The 20,671-nt window shown below is 45.2% G+C and overlaps 1 protein-coding gene across 10 annotated transcripts in view; it reads left to right on the plus strand.

Moving 5' to 3' along the window:
- PCBP3 (poly(rC) binding protein 3) overlaps positions 1-20,671 on the plus strand; it is a 398,007-nt gene that overhangs the window by 214,161 nt on the left and 163,175 nt on the right. The window lies entirely within an intron of this gene.

A 20,671-nucleotide genomic window follows, 5' to 3' on the forward strand; every position in this document is an offset into this window, starting at 1 on the left:
TGTTCCCCACCTCCTGTGCCTGTTTGATCTTATAGATGAGGAAGAAAAAAGAATTAGGAAGGTTTGTGTCCACTTTGAATTAGGGAAGGGTCTCAAGTTTCGAAAGTTTGCACATTTCTTATTGCTCACCTACTTCATGCCAGGATGATAAAGAGCCAAATCCGATTCCTCAGGAGTTCTCCTGAGCCCCTGAGGTTTGAAGCTGGGTACATACTTGGAGATTGAGTTGAGAGCAAGGTCTCTGAAGCACATTAAGTGGGAAGAGTCTTATCTGTCTACTCCAGTCTCTAGGAAGATCCAGGTTCACGTGGGTGTCCTCAGTTCCTCTTCCTTATTAATCTTGTTTAATTTGATTTGTCTTTCCTTTGGGGTTTGCTTGATAGACTCCTTTGTAGTCTGAAGTGTGGACAACAGGGATACCCCTACCTCATGACTCAGAGTATGACTGCAGGAGATGGCTGGACTGATCTGAGACCCTGGGGGAAGTGCTAGGGCAGGGACCAGGTTCAAACAGGAGACTGACCTCTGCAATATGCAGTCCTGTCAGGGTGCAGTGGACACCAGAGGTTGTGAAAGAAGCAAGACTGGCATGCTCTGACCTATACCCATGGTGCCATGCCTGGATTGAGCAGGACAACTTCCGTGGGAGCTTATGTTGGAAAGTGGCTTCTTACCTGTGGGTCAGAGCTGGGACCAACAGTTCTGCCCTGCCTCTGGCTGGAAGACTCTAATTTGTGTCTGTTATAAAATCTGAGTGGAACCACGTGGATGTGAGAGCTAGGTGTCTGCCTTCATGTGGGATCTGGTATTAAGGACCGACTTCCATTCCCTGAGGACTGAAGATGTAAGGGTGGGCTGCCAAAGACAGTACTGTGGGGTTTTCCTGGGCCATCTTTCCTAGACATATAAAGTTGAAAACAAAGTTACTATGGGAACCGAATAGTGAGCCTCTCTCCTGCTGGTGGACCAGGTCAATGTTATGATTCCATTTAGTGAATCATGTAATTTTTGATAATGGAGCTTGAAGTATTTTTTAACAAGACTTGAGTGAGAACAATCTTTATTTGAATTCAAATTGCTGATATAGTCAGTAAGCACCCTATGAAGCCCTGAAAGAATTGTATGCCAGATGTGCATGCTAGGTTTAGGGAGCTGCAAGCCCTAAGTTAACTTCAGTGTGAAAAATTATTTTTAAAGTGAAGATAGAGGAAAAACAAGAGGTCTTGTAAGTGTGTGATTGGATTTGAGAAGTTGTAAGAGGTTGTTGTGGCTAGGGAGGGAACTGAAGTTTACACAGTTAAAATTATAACAGTGTTGATGGTGTAAACCTAAGTCCCCTTTCGCCTGTCAGAGGGCCTTTTAAGACTATCTCCTGGGCTTTCAAGTTGCAGGAACTTAACTCCTTGCTTCCTAGGGCTTTGTGAGACTGATGGCACCAGTTTGGGAATCCAAGTTGGGAAAGGGGAAGATGCAGAAGGGCAGTTTCACCTGCAGTATTTAGATGTCTGAAGGGATCCGGTGGGGGCTCTGGGGGTGCCTCGCAAAGATTTGCTTTCATACCTGTCCCGACTTGAATCTTGACCCTGTCTTTGTGCCTTGGTGGTTAACACCTCCTGGTGCCCCGGCTCGCCAAAATGGCAATCATTCTTCCCGTGAAAACAGATTAGCCTCCTGCCTGTGTGTCATTTCTGCGTTTTAACCACGACTTTCTGAAGACAATACCTTAATCTAAAGAGCCTATGGCTAAAGAAAATAAGAACCTGTTGGACAAGTGCAGTTCTCGCCCCTTTTGATGGTCCCTATCACTGACCAGGCCCAGTGAACTTGGGGGAAAACCTGCCAAAAACCTCTGGGGAAACCATTTCACAAATGCATTTTAACAAAAGCAATTTGTTCGAATGTTATTCACAGGACTTAGAAAGACTGACAATAGGCAATTTCCAAATAATTAAGGTTTGCTTTATTCCCTTGTTGAATTTATGGAGTATGTTTTCTTTGAAAATGCTCCCTGCGCTTCAATTATAGAGCTCCCCAATCTTAACCTCAGGAGAGCCAGGATCTGATGCCAGTGAGCTCTGGTTTCTGTGCTGTACTTTCTCATTTCCACAGCACATTCACACACGCTGTCTCACTGCACCCGCACCGCCTCCTTCAGGAAGTGCACCGCCTTCGGGAAGTGCACCCATTTTTCTGAGAAGGACATGCTTGTACCTGGGGACTCAGTGATGTTCATTGCTGGCCTGTGGAGCCCAGGTGTGCGGCGTTGAGTCCTTGCTTCCTCCTCTCACTCCAGTGCTTTCCTCAAAGTGTTCTGAAAAGTGAGAGGAGCACCTCCCCTGAGGTGTCTGTGGGTAGTGGGGCAGTGTAGGTGGTCTCTGGCCCCCACTTGGACTTCTGTCTGTGTTGCCACACTCTATCCGGTTCACTTTTTGAGCTCTTGCGGGATTTTGTTTAGAGAGGGAATTTGAAAACGACTCCCCTCACCTGCTGCCCCAAAGAAATCATTTTAACATAAACAAGTGTGCCCAGGGGTCCTGGGAGGCATTAAATGTATTTCACACACCACAGCATGGAGAGCTCAGGGGCCACCTGCAACTCAGTGCTGCAAGTGTTTAGGTGGTCAGTGAGGAAGAGTTGGAGATTAGCTTCCCAACTGGGTGACCAAGTCCTGATAAAGGCATAAAATTGAGTGGGAGCTCTTCTGCCATAAGGTACAGAAACCTTGTTGGGAAGCTGCCGCTTATGAGGTGATTATGGGCTGGTGGGTCGAGGAAGCAAAGTTGTTAGAGTCTGGGTCTGGAGCAGCCTTGATCTGGGCACGAAATAGCCAAAACAATAGTATGAGCAAACTGTGTTTGAATTCTACCACAAACAGGTTTTCATTGAAATTGGTACCTGGAAAGTATACTTTGGATGATATGGAAGAATGACCGATATTGAATGAAGAGGAAGGTGATTAACACACGATACTATGTGACCCTGTGGGAATTTGAAGTCGTCTGTAATGATTTGGAAAAAAATGAACTCTTGCACTGATTTTCAACTTGCTGTAAGCTTTTTCATGCCATGTTAGGAGCTACCTGGAGGAAAGTTAGGGGAACCTTCTAGGGGGAGTCAGGGCCCTGCCTGAGTCTGTATGAGTGGTTCCTTCTAGAGCTGCACAACACAGTAGCCTTGCCCACACTCCTATTAAAATTAAGCTTGACACACATAATTTAGGACATTATGCAAAAGTTTTGTGCCAGGTAAGCAGAAAGGTCCAGTTGAAGCCAAGTGTGACGCCTGGCCAGTGAGAATTCCAGCCAGGTGACACAGTCTTCCAGCTTGCGAGAAGCAATGGACATTGAGGTCAGGACCCTACCAAGACAGGCAGGAGCCTCCAGAAATTGATTGGTTCTTTGTTCCCAAGCTTTGGCCTCACAGGTTCTCAGGTCGTGGTGCCATTTTTTTCCCCAGATATGCCACCTATTGGAGTGACCATAGAAACATCTTTCTCATGAGCGCGTGCTGCGCCTTCCCCATGCTTCTTGTGACTCATGGAGGAAGATGGTAAGGGTGGCCTGTAACCTGTTTCAAATGGAGCTTTGTGTTCAGTGCAGCTTGCAGTTCTGCCTTGAGATAAAGAAACAGTTGCTGGGTTCTGGTCAGCATTCTGTGTCCCAGGAATGAAGAGAAGCCTAAGAGGTGCTCACGGCTGGGCAGAGAAGACAGGCTTGCGCTAGTCATTACAGTACATGTGCTAATCAGAAGGACCAGTGATTGACCAGCTCACCTGCTGACATGCATCGTGTGCTGTTCTAGGCACTGAAGACACAGGCATGGTGAACGAGGCATCCAACAGGTTTTTGTTCAATGACTCTTATAAAACGGGAAAAATTCAGAAGTCAGTAGGTTTCAGCATCTTCACTCCTTAAGGTGAGGTGCTAGTCTTCGATCCTGGGCATATTATGGGATTGTAGAATCACTTCTGGTTTGCCACCACACTCCAAGTGGAGGGCAAAGTGCCTGGGATGGCCTCGAAGGCTATGTGCCATCCCATCTGTGCCCTTCCTGTCCCTGCCCTCTGCGCTCCTGCCATACTGGGCCTGTAGTCCGTCAGACTCCTCAGCATGCTCCCCTGGGAGCCTTTGCACAGGCTCCCTCCTTGGTCTGGAGGGCTCTTCTCCCAGACCTCCATTCCTGTGGTTAGCTTCTTCACCTTTTTCAGGTTCTTATTCAAAAGGCACCTTCTCAGTGGCCCCCTTTGTGAAGTTCCATGCTCTCCCACTCCCCAAACAAAGCACAAGTGTCATTGCTGCTGTGCTTTTCTTCTTAGTACTTGTCACTGTTTAATGCCCTGTATGACTTCCTCCTTTGTCTTATTGTTGGTCTCATTCTTCTTTCTTTTTTTGGATTTTGTTCATTGTTGCTTCTCAGGCACATGGAACAGCACTGACACGCCTCTTTGCTTGGTAAATATTTCGTATGTCAACATAAGCAGCCTTTCATCCCATTAAGGGGTTGAATCAGGGAATCTAGAGGGTTTTTTCAGAGAGGGACCTCAGTACACTTGGAACCTCCCCACTCTGGGGAAAAGGAGGGTGGTGCTTCCCCTCACCTTAAACTCAGGGAGAGATGCTTCATAGCAACAGCTTGCAGAGCTTACTACGGACCAGAGTCAAGACAGTGGAGGTTGAAATCTGATCCCCACTGCACAGGAAGAGAAGCCAACCCCCAAGGACTTCTGCTGGAGGAACCATCCTGTTGACTAGGTTCAAAGGCCCCTTCTTTGGGGATGCTCCAGGTAGGTGACAACAGGAGGCACAGAGACCCAGACTCGGTCCTCTCCCTTTTGTCCACCTGTGGGACCCTTTCCTAGACTTCCTTGCCCTGGCCATCTGCTCCTTTCATCCTGGGCCATCCGCCCAAGCTGTTTGCTGCTGCCCGGGAGTCTGTGCATCCCTTCATCCCAGGTCCACTTTTCCCACTCACAAGTGAGCTTCCCAACCTTTAGGACCAACCATGGGGGGAGAGACATAGTGGGGAAGCAATCTCCACTGACCTGACTGTCCATGAACCAGACTTGAGTGTGTCTGCTCCCCAGCTTGTCATCGGGAACGCTCTAGGTGTGGGTTGGAGCAGAAAGCCATTGGTCAGGTGGAGGAGGCGACATCTGCTCCTGTAACTGACTTGAGTCCTCAGGTCTGCTCAGATGCTGTTGCCAAGTACGCTGCCTTTGCTGCTGCTTGTGTCTTACCCACATGGAGATGTGTGACTGCTGCATATTCAGGGCAAGTCCTGGAGGCACAGCCCCGGCTGCATTTTGAAATGCAAAGAGCTGTCTGGCATGGAAGGTGTGGCTGTGTTCCACTGCGCAAGCAGTCTATGTCCACAGTCCTTTATCAGGACTTGCCAGAGCCTCCACACAGCTGGCACACCCACCACAAACTCCTCTAGCCTCCTCGGGTCTGCTGGGTCACAAGGCCCAAGGGGCAGCGCCTGCAGCCAGGACCACAGAGTATCCTGTGCCTCATGTCTTCCAAGGTGCCTGTGATGGATCAGAGTCATATTACCAAGGGCAGCACATGTTTGCCTCAAAATCCACGTGGGCCCACCATGGGCCGTGCCCCTTCCTTAGTATTAGTGGGTACAGAGTACGAGATGTGTCCTATACTTAAAGGAGCATCCTGGCCTGGCCCCCCTAGATCCTAAACACAGCCCCCCCCTCCCGGAACTACCCCCCGAGGCACCCATGTGTTCTACTAGAGCATCCAGAGAACTGTGCCCAGGTAGGAAGAGGCCATCCGCAAGAATGTCCAGCACCATGCTCTTCGTTATTTCAAAAATTGCCACATGAAGAAGCAAGAAGCTGGAAGAGAAAGAAGTAGATGCTGCCATATGCATTGCCATGTGGCAGAAAAGCCAAGGGCCTGAGGACACGAGCAGCCAGCCCCCGTACCACACAGTTACAGAGAAAGCACCGCCCTGCGGACTCCTCGGTTTTGGACTTCTCCTCTTGTCAGAACTGTGAGCCAACAAATTCCCATTGTTTAAGACAACCTGTTGCATGACATTAGTTTCTAGACAGCCTCCTCACCTCCCAGGGGATCCTCCCCTCACAGTGAAGTCCCTACCATCCTGAATTCCACTGGACTGGCCCCCCATGGCCCCTCCCACACATTTCAGGTCTCCAGGCCATGAAGCTCTTTGCTCTAGAGGCAGGGGCTGTATTTCCTTTCTCTGGCTAAGCCGAGACCCCCAGTGACTGGTCTGGAGGCAGTGGGGAGAAGAGGGTGTGTCCTGCCGAGGCCAGCCCTCAGCTTGCAGGTGAGCTCCTCAGGTGAGGTTTCTACATGGTCTCAGCCGACTGAGACTGCTGTCACCCAGCATGGAAGGGGCTGTGTTGCCCCTCTGGGGGGCATGTGGGAGTCTGTGGGTTCCCATCCCCAGGCATCCCACCTTGAACGTCTCTGTCCCGCGTCAGGGCTGTGCATGTTGGGCCCACCTCGCCGCCAGGGCCTGATCCAGTCACAGTGGGGGGCCTCTCCACCGTGATTGCTGGTAGGGGTGAGCTGAGCCTGCCGAGCTCACTCTCAAGACTTACTCCAACGGAGGGCCGAGGGGTGAGGGATGCTGTTCCAGCGGGTTTCTGTATCAAATAAGAGACTTCTGTTTTCTGAAAGTGAGTGGAAAAGCTGTGGATCCTACTTGATATATATATATTTTTTAAAGATTTATTTATTTATTTAATTTCCCCCCCTCCCCTGGTTGTCTGTTCTTGGTGTCTATTTGTTGCGTCTTGTTTCTTTGTCCGCTTCTGTTGTCGTCAGCGGCACAGGAAGTGTGGGTGGCGCCATTCCTGGGCAGGCTGCACTTTCTTTTCACGCTGGGCGGCTTTCCTCAGGGGCGCACTCCTTGCGCATGGGGGCTCCCCCACGCGGGGGACACCCTTGTGTGGCACGGCACTCCTTGCGCGCATCAGCGCTGCGCATGGCCAGCTGCACACGGGTCGAGGAGGCCCAGGGTTTGAACCGCGGACCTCCCATGTGGTAGACGGACGCCCTAACCACTGGGCCAAAGTCCGTTTCCCCCTACTTGATATTTAACCAAGGGCAGGAAGGAAATCTCATCAGGGTGGAGGGCAGGAATGGTGCACCTGTCCCAACCCCCGTCATGTTCAGCCCTTGGTCACAGCAACCTGGATCCTCAAGGAGACCTTCGGTTAATGGACTTACCGGCAGGTGGGAGGCGGGACTGCGGCCAGGCTAATGGTGCAGACCTGAGCCCTGCTGCGCTGGGAGAAGGACTCTGTGGGGTGTTTGTGGGCATGGCATGTCTGAAAGAGTGCAAGGAGGTGAGGTGGGGGATGTGGGTGGGGCCCAGGCCCAGCATTTGGACTTCTGCATTGGGGAGTGGGGAGGGGGAAGGGGAGCAGTCACCTCTCAGCTCTCTAGGCAGCAGCCTGGAGGTCCCAGAGCACACTGATGCGGGCAAGGGTATGTACTTCCACCAGCCCACTGCTCTCCACAGACCATCCGATTTACAGAGGTGGCGTTCCTTGGAACCGGGGCTCTGGGTAAGGGAGGAATGGCAGCAGGCCCTGCGGAGATCTGGTGTCTACCAGGCTCTGGACCCTGGAGGTGATGCGTTAGAGGAGGGGCCAGCAAACATCTGTGAAGGGACTCACTGGTAACTGCTTTAGGGTTTTGGACCATGCGTCTTTGTAGCGTCAACGCAGTTCTACCTGGAGTGTGGAAGCAGTGTGGACAGTACGGAGGTGCTAGGCATGGCTATGGGCTGTGCGCCTAAGAGCAGTGGGCTCAATGGAGTGCTGGGCCATGGCTTTCTCTCCTCTGGGTTAGAGACAAAACCTGGAAGCACAATTTGACTTTGAGAAGGTTCAGAGAATTTCTTTAAATGGAGGACGTTGAATAGGCCAGTAGATCTCTCTTGCCACCTAGTGGCAGTAAATTTGCTCAGTAAAGTCATACAACTTTATCATCATATAGTGCAGCCGGTAAAAAGAGTCTTAAAAATACCACAGTTGGAATCGTTTTTTTTTCCTTCCCCTTATCCTTACTAAGCACAGAGGTTCTGTTTGTCGATGACATCTGGACTCCCGTGGCCCCCACTGGAGCGGCCTCTCCTACACAGCAGTCTCCATATCCTCTGGGCTGGGCTCTGGAATCAACAGGGGCCAACCCAGAGAGGCCCCTGTGTTAGGCCCTGGGCTCAGGTCTGTGCACAGCTCTGTGTCCCCAGGGTGTGCTCCAAGGGGGAAGAAAGATGTTCTCCACTTGTCCTTTGTCCAACGACTTGCTTTTTTTTCCAAACAAAAATTTCCCATGTTCCTTCGCTGACAAGTCTTAAATTATTGTCTAGATTAATTTGGCGTTTCTTCTGTCTTTAGAAACAGAATTCCATCTTCACAAAAGGATCCTGCGCTTGGTGAGGTGCTTGTCCTCCTTTCTGTGTCGCTTCCTGGCTTGCACTGGCCTGCTGTCCTGGTCTTCCATGCTGGAGCCTTCTCAGCTTTCTCCTCTTCTCAGTTATGGGCCTTGGCTCGAACCTCCTCTCTCCCCTATGGCCACGGTGGCCATAGCTCTGGGTCTCATCTGGACCATGCCAACTTCCAGATTTGGTTGCTAACCCAGGTCATGCAGCCCTTGTGCCACGTCTCCTGCACGCCTCCCCTGGGAGCCCAGGTGATCTCCTGGGCCTTTTCTTCCAAGCCCACCCTCCTGCAGTCCACCCATGGATGGCAGCTTCATCCTGTGTGTGCTGTGCTCAGGGTCTGTCTCTGCTGCTCTCTCACACCCACATCCACACCATCAGGAAGCTCTGCCTTTGGTCAGTGTTTCACTTTCCCAGCTGCTCAAGCAGATGCTATGTAACGAGCATCTTCAACAATGGGAATTTATTGGCTTATGGTTTTGAGACTAGGAGAGTCCATAATCAAGGCATTATCAAGGCGATGCATTCTTCTCAAAGACTGGCGTTGTGGGGCTGGCTGCCAGCGATCCGTGGTCTTAGCTTTTCTGTCGGGTGTTGGCCTCTCCTGACCCCTCCCTTCTCTTCTAGGTCCCATTGACCTTCAGCTTCTGGATGCTCCTTTGCAGCTTCCTCTCCCTCTGTGATCTTCCCTATAAGGTCTTCAGTAATAGGAGTAAGACCCAACCTGAGGGAGCTGGGCCTCGCCTTAACTGAGACAGCCTCATTAATAGGTACTATTTACAATTGGCTCACACTCGTAGGGGTGGATTGCATTTAAGAACATGGTTTTCTGCCTTTTTTTGTTACTCGTGGTTTTTTTGTTTTTGTTTTTTTTTCTGGCGGTACCAGGGCTGGGGATTGAACCTGGGACCTCCTGTGTTGGAAGCTGCTGCTCAGCCACTGAACCACATTGGTTCCCCAAGAACATGGTTTTCTGGGCTGCATAGCTCCAAGCCACGACAGTCAGTCTGTGGGATCTGGAATCTGCCTACCTGCCCTCCACCGCAGCTGCCACGTGAGCCCCACTGGCCCTCATGAAGGAAGGGGCTGGGCTGCCCACAGCTACAGCCTGCTCAGCACTAAGCCCCAGCCCCATGTGCCCCCCAGGGAAAGAATACTGTCAGAGGCCTTGCCCAGCTGAACCCCACTGGGGGCCGGTGCAGCTGTACTTGCCACTGCCCCCTCTGGCTTTTCAGCCATGCCCGGCACCGCCCCACCCCTTACTGCTCCTTCTCTGGAGAATGTTCCTCCTTCAGGTTTCCCTGCAGCTCACTCCCTCTCCTCCTTCCCTGCCCATGTGTCCTGGGCCCATGCCCACCACTCTCCATCACCCTTATCCTGCTCTCGTTTCTTGTTTCTAGAGCACTAAGTGCCTGCAAGCAGACCTCGTCTTTAATGCTTTATTAGGTTTATGGTTTATTTTCTCTCCTTTTCTGCTAGAATGTGAGCTCCATTTCCATAGTAGGCTTGGGCCCCTGTCTAGGTTACTTCCTCTGGGTGAAACTGCTTCCAAAGACATAATTTTTAGGCTCACTGTTCCTAATTATATTTTGCCATTCTGAAATTTTCAAACCTTCCCATTCCTGACATTGTAGATTTTCATCTAATCCTAAAATTGTGAGTTTTGAGAAATTATATGCCAAATACTGAACCTGCAGATAAAATTTAGGCAGCATTGAGATTTATTCTGTCTCAGATTTGGTAACTTCATTCATAATGTTTTTCCACACTTGATTCTCACAAGTCTCTCTCACCTCCTTCTGTGCTTAGGATCCTTTGCTTTTGTCTGGTCCTCTCTGAAGATCAGGAAAAGTGATATAGAGCCCCCCATGCATGGACAGATCTTTTATGCTTGAAAATCTCAGAATTTCCTTCAAGTGCTTACCTTCTGCAGCCTGAGCTTTAGCCTGTCCTACATTTCTGTTTCTTTGGTCACTCTTGTGCCTCATCTGGGACCTTCTCCAGTTTTCTACATTCTTTTTTAAAATTTTAAAATTGTTTTATTTTGTTTTCCACATTTTAAAAGCTCCATGACTAAAACTGGACACACCCCCTAAGGATCTGTGACTCAAACATAGCAAGAACTGTCCTATTTTCTTCAGGTTCTCTAGAACAGTTTCTTTTAAATGGCTCTGTAAAAATGTGCAGTGGAAAGAACATGTAGATTTTGGAAGAGAGAACAAACACTGACTTGAAGGCAGGCGATGTAAGAGTTGCGGAAATGACTTGATACTCTAGTGACTGTGACCTTGCACTTCCACGTGAGCGGCTTTTTGGGAGATGGAAGCAGGAGATGTGGCTTAGGGCCTACTCCAAGAGGCAAGTCGAGTAGAACTCCCAGTGAAACTGAGGTTTCAGCCATGTTCTTGGTACAAGAGTGGGTGAGAAACACAGTCAGTGCACAGAAGGCAACAAGCATGGTGGGAAAACATTCTCCCAGAAAAATTTTAATCCTAAATTGACCCTCTCTTGAGGTTTTGAACTGAATGCAAATACCTGTCACCCAAAGACCTGTTACAAAAAGACAGTTGGCAGTGTCTGAGTAGATGGTGGGAGCCAAAAACCTGCATTGATGCCGATCATGTCATCCACTGGTGGTTTGCTTTGGGGATCAGAGGTGTGGGGCCAGTAAAACTGAAAAATTGGTGACCATGTAGAAGCATGTCTGGAGCACTGGGGCAAGTCCATCTTGAACGTGGAGGCGTAGTCTTCTCTGGGTGATAGGCAGCTTTCCCCCATTCCCCTGGCCCTGATCAGAGGGTACATGTGGAGATCAGGCCTGGGCTTCCCCCCACCAGGGCTCATCACACTGTGGACAACATTGAGTGCCCAGCTGCCCACAGTGAAGACCAACAGCTGGACCCATGAGTGGCCTCTGTCCCTGATTGTATTTAGGCCCTTTCCATCACTGTAAGGGCAGTGAGATGGAACAGACCTTCTCTGCCTTGCAAGGCTTCTTCTGCCAGCATCATCGCCATCACTAGACTCCTCATTCCCCCACGTGGTTTTTCATCCACCATTGTCACTGACCAGTGGAGCCCACTGTTCAGCAAAAAGAAGGCAGCATGAGGCTCTGTCCTTTATCATCCCCAGGCCCTACTGCAGGGCAGTGCCATTCTCGAATGCTGAGCACTTTGGGGATGTGTGTACCCAAGTGTAATTTGAAGTATACTTAGTACCATGCAACATATGTTGTAGTTTGAAGCTTCCACTCACTAAACTTCACCTATATTTTAATCTAGCAAGTCATATTCCAAGAATATACCCTGAAGTTTAGTTGTTTAGGTTCACAAACTGGTATGTATATAAAGTAATTTCTGCTTCTCAAATAAAAACAAATGTTGTTTTGATGTTTCTCAAAGTAATAGAAGCAAAAATATTACATTTAACCTAAATGCCCAACTGTAGGAAAATTGGTAAAAATGTGATGGACTGCTATGGTATCATTAAAAACAAGTTTGGAGAAGAATATTTAAAGATGTTGGAAAATTTTCAATATATACATTTCTGGTACTTTGAGCCAGGTACTTTCCCAAAAGATTGTGTTGGTGTAAAACAGTGCTTTATGAGGGACTGTTTTCCTGCTAGTCCTGGATAACAAAGATTGTATTTAACCTCTGCCTGTTGGATAGGCTAGGAATGAAAACTTAACCTTGAGAACTTCAACTTGTGTTTCTTTGATTTTTAATGAGCTTACACATTTCTTAGTCATGTTTCCAGTTTTTCATTTTATATTGTAAAAGTCCTCTATTTGATCTTTTATGAAGTTGCAAATATTTTTTCAGATTGGTCCTTATATTTTATTGATAATATCTTTTAAAATCAATTTTTAGAATAGTTTTAGATTTACAGAAAAATTGATAAAATAGCACGGAGAGTTTCCATGTACTCTACCCTAAGTTTTTCCAGTAAATAACATCTTACGTTAGTATGGTACAATTAGTTGGATTCAGTTATTGAACAAATACAGATACATTATCATTAACTGAAGTTCATACTTTATTCAGATTTCATTAGATTTCTCCTAATGTCCTTTTTTGGTTTGAGGATCCCATCTAGGACACCATGTTACATTTAATTGTCACATCTCCTTAGCTTCTCTTGACTGTGAAAGTTTCTCACACTGTCCTTGTTTTTTATGACCTTGACAGTTTTGAAGAGTTCTGGTCAGGTTTGTTGTAGAATCCCCTTTTATTGGAATTTGGTGTTTTTTCATGGTTAGACTTCACTTATGGGTTTGGGGGAGGAATACCACAGAGGTAAAGTACAATTTTCAGCACATCATATCAAGTCAGTCATTTATCACAGTTCGTGTTGACCTTGATCACCTGGCTGAGGTAGGATTTGTGAGGTTTCTCCACAATAAAATTACATTTTTTTCCTTCTTATTCCAAAGTCACTTAGGTCAGCACCTATCCCCCCACCATCTTTAGTTTTGTTTCATGCATTTATAATACAGTTAGATTCTCTTGTCACAATCTGCATTCCATCCTGGGATTGTCAACTCTAAAATGATTTTCTAAATTAATACATGTTAAGGATCACTCTGTGCTGCAAAATTCTCTGGGTTTTGACAAATGCAAAATGTAATGCACTTACCATTATAGCATCATAGTGTCATATAGAATAGTTTCACCGTCTTAAAAATATCCCTGTGTTTCTGCATCAATTCATATGATCATATGATTTTTTGTTGACTTTTTTGAATGTTGAATATCTAGAATAAATTCCACTTGGTCCTGATATATAATTATTTTTATTCATTATTAGATTTGATTTGTTAATATTTCACAGAGGATTTTTGCATCAATCTATGTTCATGAGAGATAGTGTTCTTACAATGTCGTTATGTAGTTTTGATATTGGGCAATGCTTATCTCATAGAATGAGTTAGGATGTGTTCCTTCTCCTTCTATTTCCTGAAAGAGATTGTGGAGGGTTGATATCATTTCTTCCTTAAATTTTTGGTAGAATTCACTAATGAAGCCCCCAAGACCTGGGGCTTTCTCTTTAGGAGGCTATTAATGTTTCAGTTTCTTTAAGGCCAGTCAGATTTATCTGTTTCTCTTTGTGTGAGTTTTGGTAGTTTGTGTCTTTCAAGAAATTGGTGCATTTCATCCAAGTTGTCAAATTTGCAGGCATAGAATTGTTCATAATGTTCCTTTATTATCCTTTTAATGTCAGTGGGGTCAGTAGTGATTGACCTTTCATTTTTGCTATTAGAAATTTGTAGCCCCTCTCTTTTTCTGTAGTGTGAGATTACTATAGGTTTTTCAATTTTATTGATTCTTTTCAAGGAACCAGCTTTTGTTTCATTGATTTTCTCTATTGTTTTCCTGTTTTCAACTTTATTTCTGTTCTAATTTTTCTTATTTCTTTGCTTCCACTTGCTTTAGGCTTAAATTCACCTTTCCCTAATTTTGTCAGGCGGGAGTTTAGAATATTTATTTTATTTTATTTTTTAATTCATTTTTTAAGAATATTACATTCAAAAAATATGAGGTCCCCATTCACCCCCCCACCCCCCCTCACCCCACCACTCCCCCCACAGCAACTCTCCCCCATCATCATGACACATCCATTGCATTTGGTGAATACATCTCTGGGCATCGCTGCACCTCATGGTCAATAGTCCACATGATAGCCCACACTCTCCCACGTTCCATCCAGTGGGCCGTGGGAGGATCTACAATGTCCGGTAATTGTCCCTGCAGCACCACCCAGGACAAATCCAAGTCCCGAAAATGCCTCCACATCTCATCTCTTCCTCCCATTCCCTGCACCCAGCAGCCACCATGGCCACTTTTTCACACCAGTGCCACATTTTCTCGATTACTAACCACAATAGTTCATGAATAGAATATCAGTAAGTCCACTCTAATCCTTACTGTATTCCTCCTTCCTGTGAACCTTGGCTTGGTTGTGTCCATTCCACATCTATGTCAAGAGGGGGCTTAGATTCCACATGGATACTGGATGCAATCCTCCTGTTTTCAGTTGTAGGCACTCTTGGCTCCATGGTGTGGTGGTTGACATTCTTCAACTCCATGTTAGCTGAGTGGGGTAAGTCCAATAAACCAGAGTGTAGGAGCTGAAGTCTGTTGAGGTTCAGGGCTTGGCTATCATATGGTCAGTCCAGAGATTCAAATCCCCTAGATATATCTTAAACCCCAGCACCAACTACAATTCTGGTAAAGTAACAGGAAAGGCTTGTGAAAAGAGATCACATCTGAGTCCAGCTCCATCATGCAGAAACACCAACTCCAAAGAAGGGCCAACTGACATGGCAGCGAACTCCATCTCCCATGACCATAAAACCTGTGGGTCTTTTTAGCCCTCAGAAGAGGGTTGTATCTACTTTATCTGTCTCTGAGACTCTGCTCAGGTGTGCATAAGGGCAACCCCTCTGATAACCTCCAGACTCTTTTTTAGAGACTCATAGCCATATAAGCTCATTTGTCCTTTCCATTTCCCCCTTGATTTAGGTCAAAAAGCATTTTTAACTGCTCTTATTATATGTAGACAGAGATATTCTGCTGGTATGAGTTGAACCTTTTATTCAAGGTCATTTTCTAGTTACATCATCAACTATATACTTGGTAGTGATCCCTCAGCACCAGGGAGGCTCATCCCCGGGAGTCATGTCCCATGCTGGGGGGAAGGCAGTGCATTTACATGCTGAGTTTGGCTTCGAGACTGGCCATATTTGAGCAACACAGAGGCTCTCAGGAGGGAACTCTTAGGCACACTGCTGCTCTAGGCCTTGTTCTTATTTCTGGTGCACAGGCTCACAAGTATAGTCATTAGTATCAGGGGCTCACTGTTGGACCCTCATTCCTTCCTGGTCCTTGCCATTGCACCCGGGGGACTGCCGCTGCTCCCCTAGGGACCGCGACATAGCCCCCCCGGCCAGGAACCCAGCACCACCCCCCCCGCTGTTGTTTTTAATTGTTTCCACTATGAATCTATCCAAACATTTCCATGCACCCCGGTCACATGCCCTGTATAACTCCCTGTCAACCATATGTCCCCTGTCAATAACATCTCATACCAGTATTCCTCCGCTGCCATTGTTGAACCACTCTGTGATCCAAAACTTCCTGAAAAGTGAAGCCCAATATAATGCCAGGTTCCCTTAATAGTAAAATGAAATATAGCGATGAGTTTAAAGGTTAGATATAGAATACATATTAATTTGGAGAAATTCTACATCCTATCTTTTTCTTTTCTTTTTTCTAATTATTAAGCTTATCTTCACAAGAGTTTTAGATCACAGTAATTCATATATACCATATACAGTACTCCCACATATCCAATATAAAACCTTTTCCCTTCCACAGCGATAATCTTTTAACATATTCATACCATATTTACTGAAACTGATGTACAGATATTGAGACAATAGCTTTCAAACAAGGTAACATTTGTGTTTACATTGTGGCTTATACTTTAGGCAATACAATTTTCTAAATTTTTAGTTATCCTATGTTTTACATTATGATTTACATTATTAGTCTGTTGGCCCCTATATGTTTTTGGTGTAATTTTACATGTTTTATATCCATCCTTGGATACTCTTGTGAAACACTTCTATTGCCCTCTCAGTTACGTTGGTTCCATCTATTCAATATCTATTTCCCCCTCCCCTTAGGGCCCACAGTGACAGTCAATCTTCATTTCTTGAAGAACCATATTCAGAGATACTTGTAACAGTGTTGAGGGCTTGACATATTTCTTTATAGTATATGTATTAACTACTATAAATTTTGCTCTAATCATTGTTTATGCCACATTCCACAAATTTTTAAGTTGTATTTTCATTTTCCTTTAGTTCAAAATATATTTTATTTTCTCTGAGACTTCTTTGACCCATGTGCTGTTTAGAAGTGTGTTGATTAATCTCCAAATATTTGGGAATTTTCCAGCTGTCTTTGTTATTGATTGTTTAATTCCGTTGTGGTCTGAGAAGATTCTTTGTTTGATTTCTTTTCCTTTATATTTGTTAAGGTCTGTTTTATGGTCACAAATTTGGTCTACCTTGTAAATGTTCCATGTGAATTTGAGAAGAAAGTGTTTTCTGTTCTTATTGGGGTTTTCTATAAATATCAAATATCAAATTGACTGAGAATGGTTCTCAGGTCAACCATATCCTTACTAATTTCCTGCTTGCTAGCTGTATGTATCAGTTTTTGTAAAAGGAGTGCTGCGGTTTCCAATGATAATAGTGTCTTTGTCCATTTTTCCATGTAGTTCTATGAATTTTTGCCTCATGTATTTTGTTGTTAGGTATACACATGTTTATAGGATTGCTGTCTTATTTGAGAATTGACTTTTTTTTATCATTTTGTAATGGCAGTCTTCATTCCTGATAATTTTTCTTGTTCAGAAGTCTGCTGTCTCAAATTAATATAGCTAGTCAGCATTCTTTTTGTGTTAATATGACATATATCCCTCCATCCCTTTGCTTTTAACCCGAGTTTTTATAAAATGTTATATGTTTATTTAGGTTAGCCCCTTTTCTGAGTCCTGGAAAAGTAATTGATTTTCAATTTCTGTATCTTTTTTCTCTTTGGAAGGTGGAAGTGATGATTTCTAAGCTGTGTACATATCAGAAGTGAAACCAGATTTTTTTTTAACTTTCTTTATGTAGTAAAAATACGTATAAGATAAAAATAATTTTAATCTTTTTTAAGTGCAAAATTTGGTGATATTAAGGATATTGACAACATTGTGTAACTTTCACTCTGTTTATTTCCAGAACATTTTCATTTTCCCAAACAAAGTCATAACCATAAGCAATACTTCCAATTCCCCTTTTTCCCACCCCTGGTAACCACTCTTCTGCTTTCTTCCTTTATTAACTTTCTTATACTAAGTATTTCATATAAGAGAAATCATGCAATACTTCTCCTTTTGTGTCTAGCCTATTTTACTGAACATGATGAGTGTGACAGTGTGAAGTATTTTGTGAATCCCAGAAAAGATCATGTTCTTAAACCATTTCTGTGGGTATGGAGCCCTTTAATTAAATTAAGAGACTTTTGGTTAGGTTGCTTGATTAGATCAATTTAGGGCCTTTGATTGGATTACATCAGTGAAGTGTGACCCTTCTTCCACTTTGTAAGTCCCAATAAAAACCCACCTGAGGTTTTGATTAGGATTTCACCAAGGTGCTTTGTTAGAAGGTGCAGCTATCACAGTCTCATTGTCTCCTCACCCAGAACCCCATGGCCTTTCTCTCTGCTTATGCCGATTTGCTGTGATGTCTCACCAGGACCATTTTGTGTCTGCTCTTTCCACAGAGATTTTGGCCCAGGAAATTCATCTAATGCATGGATAACTAGGTTTAATCCTTTTTTCCCCTGTGATTTACCAGTCTTTCCCAAAAGTGTTGTCAGCAGACAGGCAGTGTGATGTTTCCCTTGGGGTGAATCAGAATTGCTGAGGTCTGGGAGCTCCATTTTTAACAGGTCTTTGGGTTTCTGTGGCACCCCCTTTCTTTCATATCCCCTAACATGAACACAATCAGAGAGATTAGTTTGTGGCTTTGTAGTGGGCAGGTGGGAGTTACGGCTGCTTTCCAGCCAGTGAGTGATTGAAAAGAGCATTTAAACTGACAGCTATGCAAGGATTTCTTTTCCTTGTAATGGGTTTCTGGATCTCTTGGCACAGGTTTTTCCCATGAGTCTGCAGTATTTTTGTTTTTGGATAAACCTAAGCACATACGTATATGGTTTTCTGTATTTTTAAAAAACTCAACAGCTGTGTTTTATGTCACATTTGATTTACCCTCCTACTCACAGACCTCTGACCCCACATATCTCTTGCATAAAAGGGACTGACAAGATGAGTTTACCTAGATTCAGGGCAAAGTCCTGAGGTCAGAGGTGTCCCTTCTAGCTCCCGTCAGAGATGATCTGTACTCCACAAGTGAGACATAGCAATGCCAGTACCTGCACACCTTCCCCCAGAGCCACCATCAGCCTTCCCCTTCTGTGGCCGAGGCAGGTGCAGGGCAGAGACCAGTGACGGTCAGGCCACAATGCCCAGAGGATGTGGGTGGGCCAACCTGCAAGCTCAGGCATCTCACAGTGTGCAAACAATGCACGTGGTCCACCTGAACATACGGCTTCGTGTTCCCATGTTTCCCCTGCTGGATTCTGCTTCCGGATTGGAATTTCCTTTTCACTGAAAAGGGCCAACTTTTTTGCACCTACTGTCTGCATGTTATATGACTGGAAGACTCTGGAGGCGATGAGCTTCCCTGCTCTTCCCAGGATGTCTTGTCCCGTCTGAGTTGCCAGGACAAAGCAGCCACAATACTTGAACCAACCGCTCTGGCATAAGTTTCATCATAAAAATTGCATTGCTTCTGCAGATGCAGGTCACGTTCCCATGCACACGTACACACGCATGGACACAAACTCTCACATGCAAACCATAGTGTATCGACGGGGCTGTCTTTGGCTCAGAATAACTGGGGATATCTGCCCCATCTCATCAGTGGGTGATAGTAGTTTGTCAGGTACAAATGAATCCATTAAATGTCTGTACTAACTGTGCATGTTTGATTTTTCTGCTGCCTGAAAAATTGTGGCATCTGTGTTCTCAACATTATGTGACTGCTGATGTGTCCACACATTTTTATTTTGTTTTAATTTTTACTTTAACTTTAGGGCTGACTTCCTAGTGATTGTCTATGTCACTTAGCTTAGTGTTCCACTAATGAGTGGTCAGGGGTTGTGCTAAAACACTTGCCAAATAAAGCTTCCACCCTTTGCCAGAGGATCTGAAGTTCAGTCATTTTTTGTGAATAAATTTTAATTTGTTATATGCCTGTGGTTGATTTCCAGTATCCTAAAATGTTTGTTTTTGACAATTTTGTCTGTTTTGTAATTGCTCTTTGGGGAGAGAATTTGCTGAACTCTTCACTCTGCCTTTCCAGAAGTACCATTTCCCTCATTAATTCTTTAGAATACTTGGTACACTTCTGTTCCCTGCACTGAGATGTAGATTACTTTATAGAGGATCTGCTGTTTTAAGACACTTATATCCCTGCTGTATTTTTTCATCTCATGTTTCCTTGTTTTTCTACATCCTTTCTCTTTTCCATCTATGATGCTCTCAGGATATTAAGCCAAGTCATAGCAGAAAGATTGCCTTTCAGATCTAGCATCCCAGAGTTCTTCACCTCAGTCATGAAGAAGAGTCTCACACTGACATCATATTCCATATGCCCCATAATGAATTTTAAAAATCATCTTCCTTGATTCTCAGAGATCTGTCTCAGAATCAGCCTTGGATTTCACAGTAAAACTCTGTTTGCTTTCAAAACAATTGAGTGAGTTTATCACCCTTTCTGTGCCTGGACTTTGTCTTCTACGACATGTAGATCTTAATCGACTGGTAATTTGGGTGGGGAGGAGGGGAGACTTTGGAGGGGATGTCAAGAGCAATGATGATTACGTATGATGAAATCCAGAGGGCTTGTCCCCAGTGGCTGGGCAGCACAGGTCGAAAGCGCTGTTCATTATTTCACATCTGCAAAGGTCTTTTCTTCCATTTAATCTGTTATTTCAACAAGAACACTGATGACTCTGTTTTATATCGAAGATACTTTTTAAAAAATCAAGATTTTTGGGGCCCATAAAGAGAGATAAGATTTTCACTGACAGTAAAGATTTAAACTTCCCAGGGAGCTGACTTCATGGCTTTTTGTATATTGGGGTCTGAGTAAAATTGTATTTGAAAGAAATAGGTTTCTCCTTATAAAGTGTTTGCAAATCTCCAAATCCCTCATTTTACAGATGGGGCAACTGAAGAGAAGTGGCACCCCAGGTCCATGGAAGATCCCCGGGGACTGGTGCTGGGTGACTCCATTCCGTTAACCCCGTGGCCAGCACTCGCCTGGCATGTAGTGAGTGTCCAGGGGCTCTCATCTTGTGCTGTACCTCAAGTCACAGGGCAGCTCTTCCAAACACCACACCAGCACCTTGCACTCAAGGGATAGGGTCTAGACCATCAGGGTATTTGAAAGTACTGAGGTGTGTCTAAAGTGAAACCAGGGATAAGTCACCTGGAAATCTCAATGAAAACGTTTGAGTGTGTTTATTTGAATAAATAGCTCCTTTTGACCACTGCTACTTCTTTGTTTCAATTGTTTTAGTTGATCCTCATCTGAATGATAAGACCTTGGGAG

Source organism: Dasypus novemcinctus, chromosome 4 (genome assembly GCF_030445035.2).
Source record: "Dasypus novemcinctus isolate mDasNov1 chromosome 4, mDasNov1.1.hap2, whole genome shotgun sequence".
Classification (NCBI taxonomy): Eukaryota; Metazoa; Chordata; class Mammalia; order Cingulata; family Dasypodidae; genus Dasypus; species Dasypus novemcinctus.